Source organism: Furipterus horrens, unplaced genomic scaffold (genome assembly GCF_987537825.1).
Source record: "Furipterus horrens unplaced genomic scaffold, mFurHor1.1.pri manual_scaffold_4, whole genome shotgun sequence".
Lineage (NCBI taxonomy): Eukaryota > Metazoa > Chordata > Mammalia > Chiroptera > Furipteridae > Furipterus > Furipterus horrens.
Window position 1 is genome coordinate 54,093,919 of NW_028327174.1, and position 24,292 is coordinate 54,118,210.

General features: G+C 50.9%; 1 non-coding gene and 1 pseudogene across 1 annotated transcript; both read left to right on the forward strand.

Annotated features, from left to right (window-relative positions):
* The first annotated feature begins 12,123 nt into the window (after positions 1 to 12,123).
* On the forward strand, positions 12,124 to 19,881 carry LOC150011874 (ferritin light chain pseudogene; annotated as a pseudogene).
* A 3,791-nt stretch (positions 19,882 to 23,672) lies between these two features.
* Positions 23,673 to 23,779, forward strand: LOC150011875 (U6 spliceosomal RNA). Its single transcript, XR_016510870.1, has one exon. It is a non-coding gene; the product is annotated as a U6 spliceosomal RNA (small nuclear RNA).
* Positions 23,780 to 24,292: the final 513 nt, after the last annotated feature.

The following is a 24,292-nucleotide window of genomic DNA, read 5'->3' on the forward strand; positions in this document are numbered from 1 at the left end:
TTCAGCTTGGTGATTAATGGCGCTGCCCTCCCCATGAACCTGCCTTTAATACTGAGGAAGTTATGAAACCGCTATACATCAGCAGCTCCGGCCCCGCTGCCCCCGCCCGCTTCCTCCTCTCCTCCACCCCCCACCCTCCATCTCCCTCTTCAAAATCTCATTTGGGCTTCTGTGCCTGGCCCACCCCTCCTCTGGCCTTTGCTGGAGGGAGGGGGGTGTCTGCCCCTGCTGTGGTCCAGTGAGGACCCACATCTCATTTTCCCTTCCTCTTTCCCCCCTGCTCCGCCTTCTCTCCCTCCCCACCCCCCACGGCTGCATCTCCGGACCCATTTAGAATTGCTGACATTTTATCTGCATTACATACATCACTCCGTCCCCAGCAGCCATCTCTCATGGATTGTCGGAGGGGGGGCGGGGTGGTCCTGAGCTTGGGAAGATGGTGAGGAAACAGGATGGAGGTGGGGAGATAGCACTTCTTCCACACACCCCTTTTCCCTCAGGCCGTCTCCGCAGCTACCTTTGAGGTTGTGCAGGTGGGACCCTAGGGTAGGTGATGGCAGGGTTTGAGACCCTAGCCTTTTCCTGCACATCCCTGCTACCTCACAATATCATTAGACTACACAGACTAAGAATAGTCATGTTGCCCATCTCCCCACCCCCCACGGTGGGGCGCCTCCATGGGAGATTATAAATGTGGTTATTTATCTCTTTTAGCTGACCTATTGTACTATTACTCATACCTCCCTTCGGGGAAGTCCCTCTGAATACCTAACCAGTGTGCCTCATGCTGCAGCTATTATTTTCTTCTTGCTTTGGCCTTAGAAGATTGAAATGTAGTATTGCTTCTCAAATGAATTAAACTCTTTGTTCCAAAGCCTGAGCAATTATAAATATAGTCACCTGCTCATACTTCTGAGTCTTATCAACATGATAGGAGGCAGAGGATGAGCCACCTAGAAAGGAGGAAACTGAGACAAATTCAGGAGAAAGAAAGGCAAGAATCTGTCCAAGACTGGGAGGCAAAAGCCCGGGGGTCCCACGATCCCAGTGGGCAGTTTTCTCCCTAGAGAGAGGTGGCCAAAGCTGAGGGCTGCAGCAGATACAGAGGTCTGGACTAACAGACAGGCAGCAGGGGGATAGAGAGAGGGAGCTGGGAGAGAGACAGGCAAACAAACAGCTAGACAGACAAAGGGACCATCAGCCAGGGACAGGCAGACAGAGTAGAGGAAGCTGATAGAGAGGCACTGGTACTGTGTGTCCCAGGCTGGGCACATGAGTAGGGCTCTATCCGTGTCTGTTAATCAGGGTCTCTGTTGGACTGTGTCTCTCAGGGTCTCTGGGGCTGTTTACTCACTGGCCCTGAATCTACCCTTTTTCCTGGGAATTTGTGTTCTCCAAGCCCTGTCCCTTACCTGTCAATTTCCCTGTCTGTGTTCCCATCTCAGCCACTCCTTACATCTCAGGCCATCTTTCCGACCTGCCCTTCACTCTCCTCAGGGAAATTCAGACGCTTCCTGTGGGCTTTGGGAGGCTCCCACAGGAACCCAGCCAATCCTCCAGGGATGGACCGAAGGGACAAGGGCTCCAGCTCAGGGGACAGCTCCCAAGCCTGCAGAAGAGAAAGAGCAGTGCAAGACTGTCCTCCTATCATCAGTCCAGGCTCAGCCAATGAGCCAGGAGGAGCCCCAGCAGGGAAGGCAAAAGGACTCTCTGCCCCACCCTCCTGTGACTCAACCTCAGACCCTATGGACCTCAAGCAGCCGGTCTAGCTGCGAGTGGCTAGTTTGCATTCTGTTTGCATTTCATTTGCACGTCCCTGATTCTCAGTTTCCAAATCTGGGCTCCCTCCAGCTTATTCTGGCTGGGGGGCGGGTGGGGGGGTGTTTGGAGGCAGACAGGGTGGGTCAGGAGTGAGGGCAGGATTCACACACTGGTGTCCATGAGTCTTTCTCCCACACCTCCTGCCAGCACAGGTCACATTTCTGCCCTGCCAGGGTCACTTCCTAGAGCCAGCCTCCCAACCCTCCTCCATGTGCCAGCTACACACCATCCTCCAGACATCACTTTCCCTGTCCTACCTCTGACCTTTGCCCCACATTTCCCCCAGCCTTTCCCAGCCCTCTGTTTTACTTCAACACTCATGTAGTTTAAGGTCAGGCACAAAGCCCTCCTCTTCCATGAAGACTCCCCTGGCCACACAACCCAGAGTGATCAAAGAACTACAGTTCTCAACACTGGAAGGCACCTCAAGGAACCACACTTTGTCTTACCTTATCTATCTTCAGGTAGATGATGCAACACCATCCCCATTTTATAGATGAGGCAACTGAGACCCAATATCAGTAAAGCAGTTTCCCAGGACAGTATAAGCAACAAGCAGGAAGAAAATGGAAGCCTGGGGCACTCTTCTCAATGTCTCTCGTCCTACCCTCTCCTTGTCATTCACTTGACCAAGAGCAATGCCCTGTTCTGAACCCTCTTGTCAGCCAGTGAGCTAACCATTAAAACATTGTTGCTTAACTTCTTGTGGATTGGGATTTTAGTCTCCCACAATTTCCCTGGGCTCCAGCCCCACAGAACTACTGGAAGTTCCCTAATTCTCCTTGCCCTTTCTTGGCAACATGTCTTTGCCCTTGGTGGTCCCTCTGACAAGACTGCCTTTCTTCGCACCCCATTATGAATGGGGAATACTCCAGCTCATTCCTCAAAACCCAGCTCAACTATCACCTCCTCCAAAGTCTTCCCTGATGTTCCTCCTGGGCCCCCAGTACTATGTTTAAGCCTCCAAGGCAGCACTTATCACACTGCTGCTGACAGCCCAGCCTCCCACCTTTATTGCAAGTTTTTCAAGGGCAGGGACCATCATGTCCTGCTCAGCTCTCTCGCCAGAGCACACATTGTTTAATTGGACCAAATTTCATTACCACCTTCCTTCCCCAACCCCGTCCCATGGAAGAGTGGCATCAACCTACTGGGGAAGTCAACAAAGACCAAGAAGTTGGGCCAATATGCCAGGAGACAGCCCAGGGGTGCTGGATGTGCATTTCTCAATTTTCTAAAGAATCCCTTTCACCTAACTTAATGCTGATTGAATACATGAATGAATGAATGAATGAATAGAGGAAGGTAGAGGAACAGAGAAATAGACTGAAGGGAAGAAGGAGAAGAAGGAAGAGGTGGAGTGAGGTCCTGGCTGGTGTGGCTCAGTGAGTTGAGGGCCGGCCTGCGAACCAAAGGGTCCTTGGTTTGATTCCCAGTCAGGGCACAAGCCTGGGTTGCAGGCTGAGTCCCCGGTTGGGGGCACACAAGAGGCAACCACACATTGATGTTCCTCCTTTTCTTTCTCCTGCCCTTCCCCCCTCTCTAAAAATAAATAAATAAAATATTTTTTAAAGAGGTGGAATGAGGGACAGAAAGGAGAAGAGTCAGAGAAAGGCAATGAGGAAAGAGGGAAGGAGGAAACAGAAGCAAAGAAAAGGAAGGAACCCAAACTTTTGATCATCAAGCATGTCCAACAGAGACCCCAGCCTTGGGCCTTAATATCGTTCCTGCCCCCATTTTCCTGTCTGGGAAATGGGCACATCTTCCCTTCTCCAAGAAAAAGTGAGGCTGGGGAGGGATATGGAAAATGGAAGTACCTGCCAGGCTGACTGCCCTGAAATCCTTTCACATACCCTACATCACAAAGCTCACCTGAGAGGTAGGAGTTTTTATTACCACCCTACAGATGTAGAGACTGAGGCAGAGAGGTCTGCCATTTGCCTCCACGAGGTGGGCAAAACCCCTCTCTCCGCACAAGCCCAGGGCCCTCTCAGCATTGAAGACAGGCCAGAAAAGGTAGATGAAATTTCACATCCCACTTGGAAAGTTGAGGTGCAGAGGGCAGAAGGGGATCAATCACTTCTACGCCCTGTGGAGGAATGTCAACTTGTGGTGTCACCTCCCATTCCAGGAAGGCCCCCCTCCCGCCCCGCCTCAACTTAGTCTTCGCCTAGTAGGTTGATGATGTTCAAAGTAAGAATATAGCGACCTAATGGGCTCCGAAGAGACATTAAAATGGATCCAGAAAAGTGCTCTGTCACTTCATCCTTCCCTCTCTGCCAGTGATCACCAGACAGGGGAGGGAGTGGCTGAGGTATTTTTCTTTGAAAAGCCCCACACAGATCTCTTCCCATCCCTGAAGCCCAAGGATTCAGCAACACCCATGGTTCTCTGAGGCTTGGAGGGGCAAGTGGCAAGTAACTGTGCCCAGCCCTCCTCTCTAACCACTGGAAGTGTAGCTGGTGGCTGTGGATCACAGAGGCCTCTCCCTAACACACAGAACCAGAGCTCCATCCAAGATAAGCAGGCACCTTCCCTGTGTCAGATGCCAAACCCAGTGGTTCCTGTCCTTCTCTGTCAGGAAGTCCCTCCGAAATGCATAGCTTACATTTTTCCTGCTGCCGCCTACCCAATCCTCAGCTGTGATGGCAGAGCAAAGTCTGAGCTTTTATTGCCAGGGGATATGGAAGAGAATAAATACTTTAGTTCAAGCCTCGGGGGAGGAAAAAAGGGTAATGCATAAGAGGAGGAGGAGGAGGGGAAGCTCACTCAGCCTCATCTCTTCCCCCTAGTAGCAATAGAAATGGAGGGTAGACAGCTGGAAGGACTTTCTGACAGAGAAGAGAGTTACTTCTGGGATAGGATTATGAAGGGCAAAAGCTACATCCCCTCCGGCGGCCTCCCAGCCTGGCACAGACCCTTCAGTGGCAGCTGCAGGAGGATGGCCAGCACTTCCAGAAAAGTTCAGGGTGCTGGGGCTGCTGGGAATCCTTGCAGCTCCAGCGGAAAGGAGAAAAACCTGGTCCCGGTGCCTCCTTGTGGCCACATGGAGACAAGACAGGCAGCTCTGCCCCCAGCCCCCTGAGCGGTGGAGCCCCGCCCCTCCCAGGAGAGGTAGCCCTCTGTGCCCTACCTTGGGAGAGAGGCCCAATCAGCAGCCCAGAGCTCATCACACCCACCAGCTGACTCCAGGGGCAGGGTGGGGACAAAGACTAGAAGGGCCTGAAAAGGGGAAGGACAGTTGGAGTAGATAGGGCACTGGTACCAGAGCAGGGGCGACGGGCACGGCCAGAGTGGAGGGTGCCTCAGCCCATCCTTCAGCACCAGTGGGGCCCTGAGGAGCCCATGACCACTGGCCCCTCCCCCAGCACCCATGAAGAGGTCTGAGGACAGGGCTTGGAGGTGTGAAGAGGAGGAACTAGGGAAAAGAAGAGGATCACAAGCCTGGACAGAGGCCAGGCTTTTCCCTGGGATCCAGGGCCTCCTTTCAGGACTGCTCTCCTTGTCTTTTTGAAAGTTCTCCCAGCATGTAATCTCAATCCTTCCTGCTGGGATCGGAGAGGATTTCTCCCTGGGGATTACTCTGGTTTTTTTGCCCCTGTTGCAAACCAAACAAATAGAAGAAGGAGGGGCAAAAATTGGCAATAGATGAGAGGGAGGGAGCAGGAGGCAAGAGGGAGTTGGGTAAGGAAGGTGACAGTCAGAAAGGTGATGTTTAGGCCCCTCTCCCCTTCCTATCCATGAGAGAGGGACAGGGAATATGGACTACCCTTGGAGGAGGGACTTGGGGCAGTTGTCAGGGAGGACTCCCATAAAAGGGTTGATGAGGACATTCTCTGAAAATACGTTCCAACGTTAGAAACTAGAGATGACAGGAAGCGAGAGGAAAGAAAGAGGAAGGGAAGATGACAGGACATGGAAAGGGGAAGTGTCTTGCCCATAAAGAGAAGAGAAACCAACACAGAGAGAATGGAGAAAAAAAATTATAGACCTGAAGTGGTGAAGATCTAAAATAGAAAAAGCTCAGGATTGTTCCGCACAACAGCTCTGGGCTTCATTTACCTTTCTAAGATGGAGGTAGCAGTGCCTGTCTAGGGTCTAAATGAATGCATCTCAGTGCCTGGCACTGTTGAAAGGCAACACAGTGGCTTCCTCCCAAGAGCAGTGAGCCAGTGAAGCAGAGCAGGAGGCAGGAGGGACCTGTTGACTTAGCTTCATGCTGTCATTTTTCAGGGAGGGAAATTAGGCCCAGAGAAGCAGAGCAACCTGCCCAGGTCCCGATCTGCACGCTGGACCCCACACATGCAGGCATGGAAGGCTTCTTACTTCTCCTGCATGCCTCCTCAGTACCCAGCTTCAGAAAAGGTCTTCCTGGCCTTGCCTCTCAGTTCTAATGTGACAGGGGCATCCCTCTCTTTCTTTGGCCCATGTAAGAATCCCTCTTCTTTCTTCACCAGAAACTGAGTTGGGCCTGAGAATCTGATGTCCATCCCAGCCCCAACCATGTGGGAAGTGTTCAATAGGCATTTGTAGAATGAATGACTCCATCAGTCAATCTCTCCTGACCTCCACCCTGGGGTCGGGGGATGGGGCAGGGGGGCAGGAACTTCCCTAGAGTACCTGGGGAAAAGCCAGGAGGAGAGCAGCATGTTCTGGTTTCCTCTAGTCTGAGTCCTATAGGGAGCTGGGACCCAGATGCCTTGGATCCCAGTCCTTCCTCAGCCAGCCCCACCTGGGGCCAGGAGAGCTGCAGGACCCAGCTCTGCTATGGGCTTCCTTGCTGGTTTACTCATTCTCCAGGTAAACACACGAGGTCAGCAGATATCTTGGGAGGACAGGCAGCGTTGGTGGCATGAAAACACTGAGCTTCATAGGTGCTCTGCTGTACCCTCAGCAGAAGGCCAGGAAAGAGGTCAACCTGAACATGGCTGCTGGATGCAGGGTGAGGTTCTGGGGGTTCCCATCCAGCCAGGATGGGACCCACCTTCCTGCTCTAGGCCTCCCAGATAGGCAGGCCCCCTCTGTCAGCCTCAGGAGGTTTGTCTGCCCCAAACTTCTGCTGCAGAAGGCCAGAAGGGCAGAGATCTTGGGAAGGACAGATTGAACAGGAGAAAGGGAGAGCAGAGCTGTCCGTGCAAACTGGTCAATGCCATTCAAAGTCACACCTGTGACTCTGAATGCTGGCAGGCTGGGAACCAGCAGGATAGAGTCAACCAGATTGCCACAGAGATAAGGTGAGACGCCAGGGCATAGAGAGTAGGTACAGCAAGAAGCAAAGAAGGGAGGGGAGGAATGAGACACCAAAGGAGACAGGATGGCACCCATGCCAAGATGGCAACTGGCTTGCAACAAGGACTCATCATGCAGCCTCCTGTGGGAGCCCCCAGCCCTCCCACTGCCCAGTGGTTGGGCCTCCCTGCGGATCCCTAGGGCACACAAGGCCCTTTCAGGAAAAGCATGGGACACCTGACTGGAAGTCAGAAATATGAGTTCCAGTTCCATATCTGCCACAAATGTGCTTTGTGGTTTTGAGAAAGGACCCACCCCTACCAGGGCCTTACTTTCCCCAGCTGTTTAAAAATAGGGGGCACACAAGGAGGTCCTTAAGATTTTCTCCTCATTTTCCACTGGGAAAGACCATGAAGCCAAGTGCTGAGAGATGGTATTAGGCAGGAGGTGGGGGAGCCTGAATTGAGAATCTGGACTCTTAGGAGACACTGAGTCCCAGAGAAAGCCCATCATGCCAGGACTGGAGGAGCCATAGACCCTTAGTGCTCAAAGCATGACCCATGCACCAGCAGCATTGGCACCACCAGAAGGAGCTTATGGAAATGCAGCATCCCAGGCCCTGCCCCAGACCTACTGGAACAGAATCTGCATGTTAATAAGATCCCCAGGTGATGTAAAGTTTGAGAGCACCAAGCCAGCAGATGGCTAAGTGTGTGGGTTTTACACAGAGTCCAGACAGAGGTATGACTCATCTGCTTACTAACTGAGCTTTCTTTTCCTCATCTGCAAAGTGACAATAAAACCTACTTCATGCCCTGGCTGGTGTGGCTCAGTGGATAGAGTACCGGTCTACAAACCAAAGGGTCACCAGTTTCATTCCCAGTCAGGGCACATGCCTGGGTTGCAGGCTAGGTCCCCAGTTGGGGGCGTGCGAGAGACAACCACACATTGATGTTTCTCTCCCTCTCTTTCTCCCTCCCTTCCAATCTCTCTAAAAAATAAATAAATAAAATCTTTAAAAAAAACAAACCCACTTTGCAAGGTTATCCTAAGAATTAGAGCCCAGACAGGTGAGCACTCAGTAAGCAGTTGGAGTGGTTACTGGGGTAGAACCTGCACCACTGATACCTATACTTAGTGCTCAGAACTTCCTTGGGACAGCCGATTACCTGCTGGCTGTGTGACCTTGGGCAAGGTCCTTCACCTTTCTGTGCCTCCATTTCCTCATGTGTAGATTAAGAATAATCAGAGTGTGTCCCTTGTAAAGTTGTTGAAGGATTAAGTAATTAAGCGATCTGATGCATGAGGCAATAACCACTTTACAAATGTTTTTACTGTTGTTATTATGAGAGCTCTGATCTCCAGAGACCTAGATTCTAGGGCAGAAGGCAATCTCCTTCTTCCAGCTGGGCCATGAGGAAGAGGCCAGGGCAGAGCAAGGGGAACCAGGGAAGAGGAAGACAGGACCACTTCCAGGAGGCAGCCTCAGCGGCTGGGGACCGACCAGGCATTTCTGAAGCCCAAGCTTCTGAATGGAACAGCACACACACTGAGATCATGCTGACACACAGACACACACTAAGAGCAACAGAGTAGGAGCCTGAAAGCTCTGTGGTAAACTCACTGTGCAAACCCGAACAAGCAGCTTGCCCTCTCTGGTCCTCAGCCACCTCACCTGAAGACGATTGGGCAGTTAGACAATCTCTGAGTCCCTTCTGTCTCTAACATGCTGCTCTGTTGGTTCTGGGCTATTCTAAAACATTCACCTGTCCTGTACACATCACAACATTGGGTAACCACAGGGCAGGACATCCCCTCACACATACAGAGGCACAGGGGCAGGAGACAGTCACCCGGGAATCAACCTGGCCTTGCCACAGATGCACAATCACTGGGTTCTGCTCATAGTGCTTGGCGCCTTTTCTCAGCAGGGCCAGGTGAGCTGGGGCACACCCTTTCCGCTCATCACAGTCCGGGCATCTGCTGCCCCCTGCTGGCTAAAAGAGGGATGACTGCCTGGTCTACAGAGCCAGGTCTAGGAACCTGGACTGATGGGAGGTAGGATATTCCACATGCACGCCGTCCTTAGATCCATCCTCCTCCTCAGTCACTTCCCTTCCAGGATCCAGATGAAGGTTGTGGGAAGAAATCAGGGAAATAAAGCCCATGGCTAACGCGGATCCCTCAGCAGGGGGAAGAAAAAGAAATAAACAAACACACTGATACTTGTTATATTAACAGACAATGAGACAGCACTTTATGTGAGCTAGGCACCGCCCTAAGTTCTTTACAAATATTACCTCCTCTAGCCTTTGAGATAGACACTAACATGATTCCCCATTTTACAGATGAGAGGAATGAGGCAAAGAAATCCCAAGGTTACATAGCCAGTGGGCTCACATGGGGGCTGTACCACCACTCAGAGAAGAACCAAGTAGAGGTAGAGACACACGGCACAAACATGGGAGAGGAGGGGGTAGTGAAGAGGACAGGAGAGAGCAGCAGGATGGCCAGGAGAGGGAGGGAAGGGAGGCGGGCTCCCCTTTGACCCCAGGGCCCCAAAGATGCTATCAGGCCAGACCCTACCGGAAAATCCTTCCTGGATCCCGCCGCATTCCATCCTCTGCTGGGCTGGTTTTACAGCCTTGCAGTGCAGCCGGACACTGTTTATGGTAGCCCCATTCTCCAGCCCTTGTCTCCAGGCCCCAAAGGCATCTGGCCAAGCTGAGAGAGGCTTGTGGGGGCAGGGGTCCCCAGCCCAGCCTCCCAATCCCTCCTTTGAACCCTGCTGGATGCCGGAAGGAGGGGGCTGGGTGGGCGCCAAGAGGGCCCCTTCCAGGCTCCTTACTGAGTGTCTGGGAGGAAGAGGAAGACCCCCCAGGCTTAGGCCACCTCATAATGACCACTGAATTCCACTTCTGCCAATTCCTTGATGTGTGACCTTGGACACAGGCTTCAACATAATCTAACCTTCTCCAGTCTCAGTTTACCCTTCTGTAAAGTGAAAATAATAGTACCTCATGGTCATCTTGAGAATTTGACATCCTATATAAAGTGTTAGCCCCAAAATGTAGGTGATATTATTAGCTATTAGAGAGTTCGTAAATAAGGCAAAAAACTAGACATCTCAACCCCATTTAGTGGTCCTGGAATTTTCTACTAATTCAGCCCCCAAACCACCACCTATGCTACAAGCTTCTTCGGTTCCACCTCTCACCAGAGTCACCTGACCCAGGCCCCTCAGCCTCCAACACTCTTCCTCCTGGGCTTGTGTGTGTTGCCCTCTGCTGTCAATGGGAAGAACTGCATACTCCTCTCCCCTCTGCAGCCTAGAAATCTGAGACTTTGGAAGGAGAGGGGACACAGGAAGGTGGGGAAGTTCTCTCCAGGGTTCCAAGAGTCTGGGAAAAGCTCTATGGAATCCCGGAAAGGACCAAGAGCAATAGGGCCCAGGGAGGTTTTGGAGTAGAAATCAGGGATTAGGCCACCTGTGTTCGAAGACAAAGTTTGGGTAGATGAAACTGAATGGAAGAGGAGATATGCAGGAAGGCCTTGAAGAAGGACTTCCCAGAGAGGCAGAGAGAGAGAGAGAGTTCAGGACAAGGGAGCAACAGAAAAATATAAGATACCTCCTTTCCAGAGATGTCCCAGCCTGACAAAGACTGGGGGCAGAGAGGACAAGGAGAAGGGAAAAATATCTGTGATGGCCCCAGAGACACAGGGAAAGGGGGGCTACTATGGGTGGAGGAGGATGCCCCCACATACCCCAAGGATGGGAAGAGGTTAATTGAGCCTGTCTTCAGGCAAGATAAAGACTCTGGCAGAGCTGAAGCCGGTTCCCTGGAGTGTCTTCCAGAAAACGCTCAGAACCTGGCTGAAGATGAACAACTCCCTGGGAGATTCTGGATGGAAGAACAAGGAATCTGGCCTCCTCCACTCTCACTCTTCCCTCCCTACACCCTCAGTCCCTTACAAAGAGAGGAATGGAAGTCAGACAAGAGGAAGAACTTATAACCACGGCTAAAACTAGGCTGTATCCCCCTTCCTGACCTCCAGACACAGAGAATTTGCAGAACGCCCCACCCTCTGCTCCCCTACCCATGCCCACCACTAAGGGATTCCATAAGCAGTTGGGTCAGTCTCAGGGGACTTTCAATGCTAGACCTTTTCTCATAGTCCTTGGCAGTAAGTCCTTGAGCAATGTCAAGGGCTTCGGGCTGCGGTCCCCTCTTTCTGCACCCCCAGACCCTCTAGTATGTCTGCTCTCCCCTCTCCAACCCCTTTCCCATCAACTGCTCCCTCCTCCTCACCCACCTACCCAGCTGCAGTCAAGAATTCCAAACAAGAGGCTGGGTTCCAGGCCCTGTGTTTGTGTTTATCTCATGACAGGCTCTGTCTTGTCAGAAGCTGCCCCTGCATCTGACCCCCTGCCCTGCCCCCAGAGCTCTGCTGAGAGGATACACTGAACAGGGATGCCCAGTGGACAGGCTCTGCAGGGGCCAGGACCTGAGGAGTGTGGGTGTCCATATTCTCACAGAGCCTGATCCCCAAACAGGTATCTAGGCATGTGTGGGCTTCTTCTCCTGCAAAGCCTCCTCAGGATGCAGCGGCCACCTCCCACTCCTTCCTCTCCCTGGGGAGCTATCCCTGCATTCAGCCTCCCCAGGCCAAGAGTAGGAGCCACCACCACCCCAAACCCCCTCTCAACCCACCATCTCCTCAAGCTGCAGGGCCCAGGTTCTCAGACACAGACCTTCCCCTACCCTGTGCCCCATCAGAACAGGGTCTTGGGGAAAGGCCTGCAAAGAGGGCGCCAAGAGGAGAAATAAACACAGTGCATGGGAGAGGAACTGGAGATACACAATGAAACTGACCTCAAGCAGGTCATAAACAAAGCAAGACCTACTGTAAATAAAGAGTGAAATTCACTATAAACAGAAAGTGAAAGGGCTATAACAAAGGGACCAGGGTGGTCAAGATATGATCACTGGCCCTTCCCCAAGTGAGCAGTGAGGGGAAGGGCACTCAGGAGAACCTGGCCCAAAGAAAAGGAGGCCTGGGGACAGGGGCAACATGAGAGACAAGAGCTTACTGCTGTCTGAAGAGGCACCACACAAGAATAAGTTGATGGGACCTCCAAACAGCAAGAAGGATGGAGGTGAGACTTACAGAATGACTTCCTGGTGACAAGGACAAGTGTAATGTGCCACTACTTCACCTTCTTCTTTTATCCTCATGCCTCCCCTACCTCCAACCCCACGGGGCAGTGGATAGATTCCCAGGAGATAGCCAAGGGGAAAAATTCAGAAGCTGAGGCCCACTCCAAACCTCAGGAGAGAGGAGGCCCTGAGTGGAATGTGTGGAAAAGAGGGCTCAGGAGGGAATTGTCAGACACCACAACAAGACAAAAATATGAAATTCTGGCATTGGCAGGGTCCCAAATCCAAAGGTGAAGAGTCATGTTCATCCTTCCCTCCCTCCTCTTCTCCAATGCCCTCCACTCCATTTTATCCTGTCATTTCCCCCACTCTTCTGGCTCCTAACCTCCTCTATTTCTCCTCCTCTCTGATTACATCTACACAGTCCCAAAATGTCAGGTTCAAAGGCAAAACTCTGAGTCAATCCCTGTATTGTTCTTACATATCAACTGATGGGTCAGGCTGACATTGTGGGGACATCTAGACATCTGGCTCTGTCTTTTCCTCTCCCCACTGGGTCCTGCCCTGTTCTCACGCTGTATACACACACACACACTCCCAAGTGCAAATTCCCTTCATTTCCCTCTCACCTCTGTGTGCATGTTCCAGCCTCTGCATCCTACATCTATCTAAACTCTGGAAGTCGGGAAGAGAAGGACGAAATTGGTACTTGCCCTTGCAAATGGGCCAGGTGGACCTGTTCTGCTCCTAATCCCTAAGCATAGCAGGGAGGGGTGGGGGGAATGGGGCCTATACACTTTCCCAGACTTGCCTAGGACCAGGAGAGGGTCCAGATGCTGCCAGACCTTAGAGCCATAACCTGTTCCACCCTGCTCCCCACCACCACCACTCATTTACTATTCATAGTACACAGCTGGGTGATTAATGACCTGATTAATAATTACTCAGGCTAATAAAATAATTAATTAATTTGGCAAGTCATTATTTATCTGTTCATCCTTAGCCTGAAACTCTACAACTAGGAGTTTGGGAATCTCCCCTCCAGGCTCTTTCAAACATGTGCTCATTAATGTGGGTAGGGAAGGATGGGGGATGGGACTTCACCCTGAGACCCTCCCAAGGTAGAAGAGGAGAAGGCCTGGGGGTCTAAGAACAAAATGGGAAGAATTGAAACTAACTGATCAGGGAACCTCAAGTCCTGGAAGGAACTGCCAGGAAGGCCAGATGGGGGTGTGTGCTTTTTTGTGGGGGAGAGCATAACAGGGAGCGTGGGGGTAACTAAGCACCCATGGTTGGGGAATTCTTGGATGTAGTCTCTCTAGCAAATGATTGATGACACCATTTTCAACAAATGATCTTTATCTCACCTCTTGTCTCCCAGATTTATGATTTTGCCCCCAAGCCCCAGGCTAGATGGGCAAGGACTAGGTAAGTTCTGGTGAAGGGGTGGGCTGACTTTGGGTGCGGTCCAAGAATCAGTGGGGGTGTCTCCAGAACTCTGCAGGGTGGAGAAGTCCCCCCTGCTGCCCCACCATCTGTTTCTGGGATCTTGAGAAATACAGCTCTAACTGGAGTTAGATTTGGGTCTCTAGAACCTAGAGGGTCTGCAACCAACCCCTCCCAGTAGGGTTGAAATTGAAAAGCAGGGAGAAAGAGGGGACAGATAATCTCCTGGGGGTGGGAGAATGCTGAGGCCTGCCCCAGAGGAGAGCGAAGGAGATGACTGGCATGTCCTGTCAGTCTTTAAACAGGCAGGGGTCTCTGCCATGTTCTAGGCCCAGAGACAGACATAAGACACTGATTCTCATTGACTGAGGCTGAGGTACAAGTTGGTCAATCACTGAGCAAACCTCTATTAGACTGTCAATGTGTGCAAGGGCAAATAAGAATGGGGCCTTCACCCGAAACCTATATAATTTTATTAACCAATGTTATCCCAACAAATTCAACAAAAAGAAAAAGAATTAAAAAAGAAAAAGAATCAGACCTTTCCCTAGAGGAGCTCAAGTAATTGTGGAAGGAAAACAGACTTGTAAATAGATAATGCCCCAGCATAAGTGCCATAAAAAAAGAGGTGTGTATCAAGTCCACAGGAACACAGAAGCAGCCTGCCCAGAATGTCAGAGAAAAAAAAATCACAGAGAGGAGACATTTGAACTGAACCTTGAGGAATGCATAGGAGTTTTCCATGTAAAGCCACAAACACATAGAAGAGCTGGATATGTCTGAAGAACTGTGAGTAGGGAGGCAGGGAGTCAACCTGATGAGACAGGAGACCGGATCATAAAGGATGGAGGTAACCTAAGCCAGAGTCTGGGCCTTTTCTTGTAGGCAATGAGGAGCTACTAGAGATTTAGAGATTTAAGTAGGAGAAAGAGACGGTGCAGAGGAGAGATTGTAGTCAGGGGCTCCAGGCAGAAGGCTGAAATCTGTCAGAGCTGAGGATCCTGAAGGACGAAGAGTTTGGGACTTGGCGGTGGCCAAGAAGCTGAGAGTGGGGAGGCTGGATTTCAATCCTCCATAAGTGTGTGGATACAGACTCTACACACGAGGCTGCTGAGATTTTCCTCACCAACTACCCTGCCACCATCCAGCGTGGGTGCAGAGATGGAGAAGAAACCTGGGACTTTGATCCACCACACTTCTGAAGGGTGGCGAGGAGCTGGACCCTACCCCACAGCGCTGAGGGATAGGGAGAGTTAGAGCCAGATCTGGCTGGAGGGTCAGACGTCTGGGTTCCATCCAGCTTCTGCGGGGGTGCGTGGACAGGAGAACACAGATGCACAGAAACCGGCCCATTGGTGTAGACAGGGGAGGGAGCTGCGCGGCCGTGCCCCCCGTGGCCAGCAGAGGGCGCGCGGAAGGCGGGCCGGGCCTGGAGAAGGCTATTGCGAAGGCTGTAGCGAGGAGGCTACGCTGGCCTGGGCGCCCTCTGCTGGGGGTCCGCCCCCGCAAGGCCGGACTCGCGGCTCCCACAGCCGGGTCTCCCATTCCGGGTTTCTGGATCCGAGCCCGCTGGGCTACACGCAGAATCCCATAGGGAATGAAGGACCCGCCCTGGAAAATCCTTGGTTTGGGACAGTCAGTTCTGGGGCCACCGGTCGCACTCTTGGGTTCCCTCTCTGGCATCTGTGACAGTTGGCTCTCCAGCTTTTGCTTGATCACGTCCAGGGACAGGGACTTGGTCCCTCCAAGAGCCTTAACATGTGTGTAAATGTGGGCGTACCTATGCCTACGCACGCGGGTGTGTCTGCGTGCCTCGAACTCCCATAGCTCACATTTGCATAAAACAAAATGCTTTCATTTCCATTATTTCACGCAGTCCTCCTTTCAACCTAACAAGACAGGAGTACAATCCCCATTTCACAGGATGAGGAAATGGAGGCTTCAAACCTAGGTCACACAGTTAGTGAATGCAAGAATTAAACCCAGGCCTCCACCCCAACGCTATATTGATGCCCCTACTGTATGCTAATCAAGCTGTGGTTCCTATTCACAGGTGAATGGTCACCAGGGAAACTATTAATAAAGGAACGAGAGGACTCCGGTAGGCCGGCTGCTGCGAGAGCGGGACAAGCTTCCGGAAAGGTAGAGGGAGAACATTTCAGGAAGTGCCCTGGACACGCCAAAGTGCGGTGCGGGTGGGCGACTTGCTGTGAGAGCCCACGTATGATCTTCGAGGGGGTCTGTGCCGCCAGCGTACGGTCTGGGACTCGGACGCACCCAGACGCAGCTAGCCCCATTCAGCTGGGGAGAGATTCCCCTCCCCACCCTCCCCCACCCCTCTCCCCTAAGGCCCTGGCGTGGGGGAAGGGGAACAGTGTCTCGGGGCCACCCAGGTGTCTCTCCCAGTGGGCGGTCAAAGTGAGAGCAGCTGGTCTGAGGCTGCCTACTCCTCGGACCCCGCAGGCGCTTCCGTGCGGGAAGGGCTGCCGCCTCTACTTAGGCTTCCACCAACTGTGTCTAATCCTTAACTATGTACATTATCTCTACCGCTCACAACACCCCTGACAGGTTTCCATGGTAAAGGGGTTTCAGGTAATTCACCTCCAGCCACTGGGAACTACGTCATCACCCCCGTACATCATCCCCTACCCCACCCCACCTCCGTCTGACTCCAAAGGGTAAGTCCTTTCTGGTGTCACAGGAGAAAGTGGTTGCTTTAATTTTCCTTCTTTTGGCTAAGCAATCTAAACCTCCAGCGCCTTTTTCACGCTGATATCCCACTTCTCCATCCTGTCAAGACCTCCCTTTAGGGGTCCCCATCTTTCATTTCTCCTCCTTCTGTAGTCAAGGTAATTCAAGATGGTCTTCTGATTGGCCGTCACCTCTCTTCCAATTTCCCCTCACTGCTGGACCTTTCCAGCTGTACCGATACCCAATTCCCACGTCTGGGCCCATAGATAGCCTTAGTTTCCCTGGTAGGGAGTTGCACCGCCCCTGTGGTGCCCCCCTGTTTTGGGGGGGCGGTTTCTGCTCCATCGCTTCTAGTTCATCTCGTCCCTCCCCCAGCTTCTGAACAGGACACTGCCACGCTCGTTCATTCATCTCAAAAACATTTATTGAGCGCCTATTATGTGTCCTCTCGGAGTTCCTCCCCTCGACTCCCAGCCCTCTGGTTGCTCCCTAGGTTTAGAGGAACATCCAGGAGTGCTAATCTCCAGTCCGGAGCTCTGGGTCAGAGAGCTGAAGGTCGACCGCAACTGAGTGAAGCCACCGGGGTAGGGCGGGTCTGGGTGCTCGGTGACCGCAGAGAGGACATTGCGCCAGGGGCCCCTGCATCGCAGCACTCTAACCTGGCGCAGAATTTCCCATTCTTAGCGCAAGGAAGACCCCTTGTGGTTGCTGTGGGAACAGCCAACAAGGAAAGGGGGCCAGAGTCGGGAGATGACAGTCCCCCCAGCCCACACTCCCTTCTAAGATCTTGCCTGGGATAGGAACTTTTTCTCTAAGGGGCTTTGGTGGCTAGTTGTGCCCAGAAATCCTTCGCCCCATTCCCATACCCTCAGAACTCAACCACAGGAACTTCAAGAATAGAGTCTTCTCGCCAAACCGCAAGGAAAACTGAAACTGCAGGTGTAATTGGTGAGACTTCTGGAGGTACTTCTTTAGAAGCTGATGAGAAGCACGAAGAAGGATGGCAATGAAGGGGTAAAAAGAAGACAGGCCTTCCAACCCACCTCTTCCCCGGTGGTGGGGAGAGAGACTTCTCTGGGCCTGGGGTGAGGGAGGACGTGTGGGATCATCAGACCCTGTCTTGGGGCTTCTTTCCCTCTCACAGTGTAGGAAGGAAGCTCTCACCAACAGGGGGGCTGAAGTAGTGTCAGCGCCACGGGCTGTCCTTCTGCCCACACCTTAGGCTGGATGGGAGTGAGAGTGCACAGATCATTCGGAACAGGAAGGGGCTCCACGTTCGTCGTTATAGACTGTCAGGGTCCCAAGGCGGGACTGCCAGGACAGAGAAGATGCACCCCACACATTCCCTGTCTGAACATCTTTGGGGAGCGGAAGAGCACTAACAGTGCTGCGCCCCTTCCCCCACCCTTTGATGCAGCTATCGACCAAACCTTGGCCGAGGAAACGCAAATTTGCATATATTTGCATAACCAGCTGCGCACAGCTGCATCCGGCTTTGGGCCATAAATTCATGGCAGGCGGCTGCGTCCGCATGGCGGACGCTCTCTCCTCGGGCCGCTGCGCCTGTTCACGCCCGGGGTGCCGACGGGTTCTCACGCCTCCCTGAGCAGCCACAGGCACTGCCCTGAGTGCCCCGCCTCCCTCGGGCTCGCGCCACCTTTCAGGGCATCGGTCTGCCTTGCACAGCCTCAGGCTTCACCTGAAACCCCGTATCCCCTTTGCTCTGCCTCTCTTGGACTCCACCGGGCCAGATTTCTGGTCAGAGTTTCCTGCCAGGACTAGTGCATACCCTCTATAAAGTGGTAGTCCTGCCTCCGAGGGTACCTTGCTGAAAAAACGGGTTTAATTATTCTCAACAGCTTAAAACTTTGTGGACTCCCTAAGGCCTGAGAATAAAGCTTATAAGGAAAGCCCCTTACATCGGCGGCATCCCTCTTTTCTTGATCTTTAGTCTTACCTCCTGCATCATAGCTAGACCCAGGCACACCACAGCCTGTGCTTCAGTTACACAAAACTGCAGGAGATTCATTAAATTCCCAATAAGCTCTCTCCCTCTGGCCCTTACCTGCACCTTGTTTCCACCTGGATTGCCCCTCCCTCTTGTCTGCTTGACAAACACATTTTTAAATCAGTGCTAAAGCATTCCCTTCTCTAGGGAGAGCTCCCTCATTTCTCTCACCTCTGGCAAATTGTAACGGTATCTATTAGCACTTACTGCATAAATGGTTGGTAAATTGTACCCACCAGATTGTGGAGCTTGCTCAGTTAAGACAGGGAACCGTGTCTGTTTGTTGTTGTGTCCCAGTCCCCAGACACAGAGTCTGGCACCAGGACATGAAACACTGAAGGAGTGAATGAATTAATGAAGCTGCAATTTTCCCAGGCAGCCAGAGTATGGCTACACATATAGAAGATACTCAGGGCTCTGCTGGTCCCAAGCAGCTTTTACATGGCATCCGTGAGCCCATAGGAGAGCTCCTCTTCCCATTTCTTTTGGGTTCAAACTCTAGGGCAGTATGACCTTTGGGGAAAAAATTAAGTTCCTCTTTCTAAGGCTGTTTCCTCAACTGTAAAATGGCAATAATATTTACCACTTAATAGGGGCTTCACAATGATTGAATGGAATAGTTCGCGAAATGCTTACGATATGTCAAAAAGAGTTGGATTCTGACAGTGCTCTCCATGGTCCTAGGATCTGTCTCTTGCTTCAACTGGGTTTGGATGGAACAGACCTAGGGATGACCCTTCTTTCCAACTACCCTCCAGTCTTTTCTAGTCACCAGGTTTGGAACCACCTCAGCCATCCTCAGCCTCTGAGACTAGCCAACACCATTTTTGTTTGTTTCTTTTTAATTTTTTACCTTAAATCTCCATTGCTGAACAACCATGAGCTCCCAAAATTCATCAGAATTATTCCACCAAGGTGGAGGCTACCATCAACCTCGTGGCCAACCTGGTTCTGTGGGCCTCCTACAGCTACCTCTCTCTGGGCTTCTGCAAGCTGTGGGCCACTTCTTCTAAGAGTTGGCCAAGGAGAAGTGTGAGGGTGCTGAGCATCTCTGAAAGCTGCAAAATCAGCACAGTGGCCACATTCTCTTCCAGGATGTGGTGAAGCCTTCCCAAGACGAGTAGGGTAAAACTCAGGATGCCATGGAAGCCACCTTGGCCTTGGAGAAGAACTTGAATTAGGCTCTTTTGGATCTGCATGTCCTGGGTTCTGCCAACACAGACCCTCATCTCTGTGACTTTCTGGAGAACCATTTCCTGGATGAGAAGGTGAAGCTCATCAAGAAGATGGGTGATCACTTGACTAACATCTACAGGCTGGCTCGCCCCCAGGCTGGCATGAGTGAATATCTCTTTGAGATGCTCACCATCAAGGACAACTAGGAAGCCATTGGAGCCCAGAGGCCTTTGAGAGGCCCCTCTGCATTCTCCTGGTATCTGGCTTTTGCCTGAGCCTCTCCCTGAAACCACTAGACACCCTTTTAACGACCCTGGAACCCTCTCCCATGCATTGGACCAAATGGAAACAATAAAGCTTTTTGCAGAAAAAATAAAATAAATAAAAGAGCCCTGGCTGGTGTGGCTCAGTGGGTTGACCGCTGACCTGCCAACCAGGAGGTCACCAGTTCGATTCCCAGTCAGGGCACATGCCTGGATTGCAGGCCGGGTCCTCAGTAGGGGGTTTGTGAAAGACAAACAATTGATGTATCTCTCATACACTGATGTTTCTCTCCCTCTCTCTTTCCCTTCACCTTGCTTTAAAAGTAAATAAGTAAAATCTTTTTAAATTACTTTATTTTTTAAAAAGAGAGTTGGATTCTTTGAGATTCCAGGCAGATGTGAAGATCCATCTTGCCCCCTTCCCCTGGGGAGGAAAGTACTTCCACTAACAATTTAAGACAATAATCTTAAGGCACTGAGGCTTCCAGAGCCTTGAATTTCACCAGTATGCATTCTGCAAGAACGTGTGGGACAGCAAGACATTCATCCATAGGGTGGAGGTCGCACTGGCTTTTTTGCAGAGAACGGTCCTCACTGCTGTTCCCTCAATGGCTACCAGGGGGCAGCACAAACTCCCAAATCGCCTGAGGTTACCTAAGGGCTAGAGACAAGTAAGCCTTCTGAGCCATCCTCTGAGAACTGAATCCTGTTCCACACCTCCCTCCCCCGTTCTTATTAACCTCCACAGCAGGTCAGAGGCGGATTTAACGGCGGGCGCACCGGGCGCGCGACCTGGGCCTCGACTTCTGAAGGGCCCTGCAAAATCACGTATTTTAATTTTCCCTGTCTCTTTTTTTTTAAGGGGTCCAATTATTTCTTCTGCGCCCAGGGCCTCAGCTGACCTTAATCCGCCTCTGAGGCAGGCCGTTATTTTATTTTTTTTGTGGTTTTTTTTTGTTTGTTTGTTTTAAGCCTCATCCGAGAGTATGTTTATAGATTTTATAGAGAGAGAAAGAGTGAGAGAAATATGGATGAGAGCAAGAGAAACATCAGTCGGCTGCCTCCTGTACAAGCTGGGACCAGGGATCGAACCAAAAACCTAAGTATGTACCCTGATCAGGAATCGAACTTGCAACCTTTAGGTGTACAAAAAGGATGCTCCAATCAACTGAGCCACTCTGCCATGGCCCAGGTAGCTCTCCCACACCTTCCCATGTCTCCTGTCTTTTCCAATGGCTTTGGGCTGTCTTAACCAACTTACAGCAGGCTCCCAAGCCCCCTAATTGCCCAGCCTGCCTTTGATTATGGCCAATCTTGCCCTAAGTAGGCAGCCTAGGATTGGGAGGGGCACAGCCAAAGCCTCTGGAAACAGAATATAGTAGGGAATTCTGGGGAAGACAGACCTGGGTACCAGGCCTGGCTCTACTGCTAATCAACTGAGACACCTTGGCCAGATCACAAAGGTCTCAGCCTCCTCTCAAGAGTTGTGAGGTATAAATGTATTCACTGCATGGAAAGCTCTGCTTTGCTTTGTGCTTGTTTTATTCAACACTGATTTCTCTGACCCTGCCCAGGATTCATTCTACCTCTGCTTAGACCAGAGCCTCCCTCATTCTAGCCCTGTTTTCAGTCTGGTCAACTTCTTTGCATTGGTGCCAAGAGCCATCATCCTAAACTAGGGGAGCTTTCCATCATCTCCCTTCAGTTCCTCTCTCTGATCCCTCCCAGACTTGAGACACCACCAGGGCCCTAATGATTTATGACCCAATTTTTGAAGATCTCAAACTCAGAAACTGGTATCTTCTGGGGCTTCAAGGGATATGATGTGCAACCTCACTGCTGGGAGAGCCTCATGATAAGGGTATTGAGATCAAGACAATCCAAGGCAGAAAGCAGGAGGGCAGGAGGGAGGTCTGTAGGGCTGGGGCCAGAAGGGGCCAGACAATCTTGGCCTTGCCAACAGTTGTTGATGTTCTTGGTGAGTTTCACACTAGTTGGTGACAATGGAGACAAATCTAACCTCCCTCTATGTCATTCTTTAAATAACGTTACATCCTTGTTCACTGTCCATCTGTCTGTAATGATCATCTCCCAACACCAACTATGTCTTAGACTGTGAGCCCCAGAAGGCAGGGATGACATGTAACTCCTTCAGTAAAGCTCTTTGCCTTGAGAAGTCTCCAGGATTCTCAGGAGGAGGCAGCAGAAGGCAAGTGGATAGAGAGAGAGCAAAGAAACAGGCTTGGGGTTAATAAACCTTACTATAAGCAGTGGTTGAAACTTTGAGAGTAGATACACTATCTCAGGAGAAGGAAACAGTGAGATGAGAACAAGAGCTGAGAATGAAACATGGGAACCACTACTATTTCAAAGGCACAAGGCTAAGTGCCTACTTTTCCCTGTGCCTAGTTGTTCTAGGCTGGTGCTTTGGCTAATTTGGGAGCAAAGTTAGTTGTGAGCTTATATTGCTTCCTAACCTCTTTCACTCTAAACTTCATCCTGCCCCTCTCTATGCCCTTGGCCTGCCAATAGCATGCTGCCCCTGAGGCCCTGTCTGGTCTCCCTGCCTTTCCACCTGAAGAGACACATTGCCTGCAGTTTTCTGCTTCTGATCTGTATGGCTGTCCTGGTACAGATCTAAGAGCAGTTTTTCCTTGCCTCCATTAATTACTTCTTCTTCTTGACCCAGAGAAGCCCCACAAGGCACCTTCCAAAGCCTGTCCTGAGTGCAATCCATACTCATAAATGATTGGGGATTATCTGCTGCCTTGAATTACCTAGATCATTGTTTCCCCTCCATTAGAGTGACTCAATGTGGACTCAATGGAATTTAATATAGTCAAATGGACACAAACATATATTCAGTTATATTCAAATTAATATATTCTTCCAATTCTCATACACACACAGACTGGCCATTTTGATGGGAAGAAGAGGGAAGCTGTGTGTCCTATCTCATCTCTGGAGACAGCAATAGTTACTCAGTTCTGAAAACTCTCTAATGCGCATTAGGGTACCCCCACCTGTAACCAATGACACCTACACTGCCAACCCCCCAATCTGCTCCCTTATACATACTTCCTTCTCATACCCTTCCTGGGACCACCTAAAGCAGGATTGGGGATCAAGGGAAGAAAATACCAAGATTCCAGGCCCTCCACGCCCCAAACCAGAATGGAAATTGAAGTCATTCAGGATGCAGTAGGGCCTCCTGAAATAATCAGAAATGTTTTTTAGATGTTCAGGGCAGTCATCCAGTCCAGGGCAAAGACTATTCTAAGTCAAAACACATGAGGGTAGGTGCTAAGTTGATTCATTGCCCAGAGCTCTTCAGAAATGAAGTCCCAGCCTTCTGTCTCAGGGTGAAGAAGACATTCTGCCTGAAGGCAGAGGATGCAGCCTCAGAGGGCCCCTCTGTGAGCTTCCGCATTCCATTCCTGGCATCTGTGTTTTGGCACATGCATGCATGAGTGCACGCATTTGCATGTGCACACATGGACACACACCCTGCATCTTCCTTCCCCATTTCATTACAGTCTCCCAGTTTTTCACAAAGACAAACTTGTGCCTCCTCCTCTCTTTCACCTCCTCTATCCAAGTTTGCAACCTCATCCCCAACCACACCTGACCCAGCTCCTTAAACCAAAACAGAAACTCTCCTCTCTGCTTTGAGTGCAAGAAGCACGGGGGAAGTAAAGGGTGGGCATGAGAGTCAATCACCGTTCCTTACCTCCCTCTACAGGCAAATTGAGAGAGGAAATCAGGGAAATGGTTTCTACCTGCCCATGATCCCTTATGCTGACGAATGGAGCCACAGGAACCTCCCAAAGAGGAAAGTTGTTATTCCCATGCTGAAAGGAAGCAAGAAATTCAGACAGAGTGCTTGCTTTGGCAGCACATATGCTAAAATTGGAATGATACAGAGAATATTAGCATGGTCCCTGTGCAAGGATGACACACAAATTCGAGAAGCATTCCGTATTTTTTATTAAAAAAATGCTCATCATCACTAGCCATCAGAGAGATGCAAATTAAAATCACAATGAGATATCACCTCACACTTGTCAGGATGGCCATTATTAATAAGTCAATAAACAGCAAGTGCTGGTGAGGATGTGAAGAAAAGTGAACCTTAGTCCACTATTGGTGGGAATGCAGGCTGATGCAGCCACTGTGGAACAGTATGGAATTTTCTCAAAAGATAAAAAATGGAATTACCTTTTGACCCAGCAATTCCACTACTAGGAATATACCCTAAGAATCCCCAAACACCAATTCAAAAGAATTTATGCACCCCTATGTTCATAGCAGTGTTATTTGCAATAGCCAAGATTAGGAAGAAGCCTAATCAGTAGATGAGTGGATTAAAAAACTGTGGTACATTTACACAATAAAATACTATGTAGCAGAAAAAAAGGAAGGAGTTCCTACGTTTTGTGACAACATGGGTGGAACTGGAGACTATCATGCTAAGTGAAATAAGCCAGTCGGTGAACGAC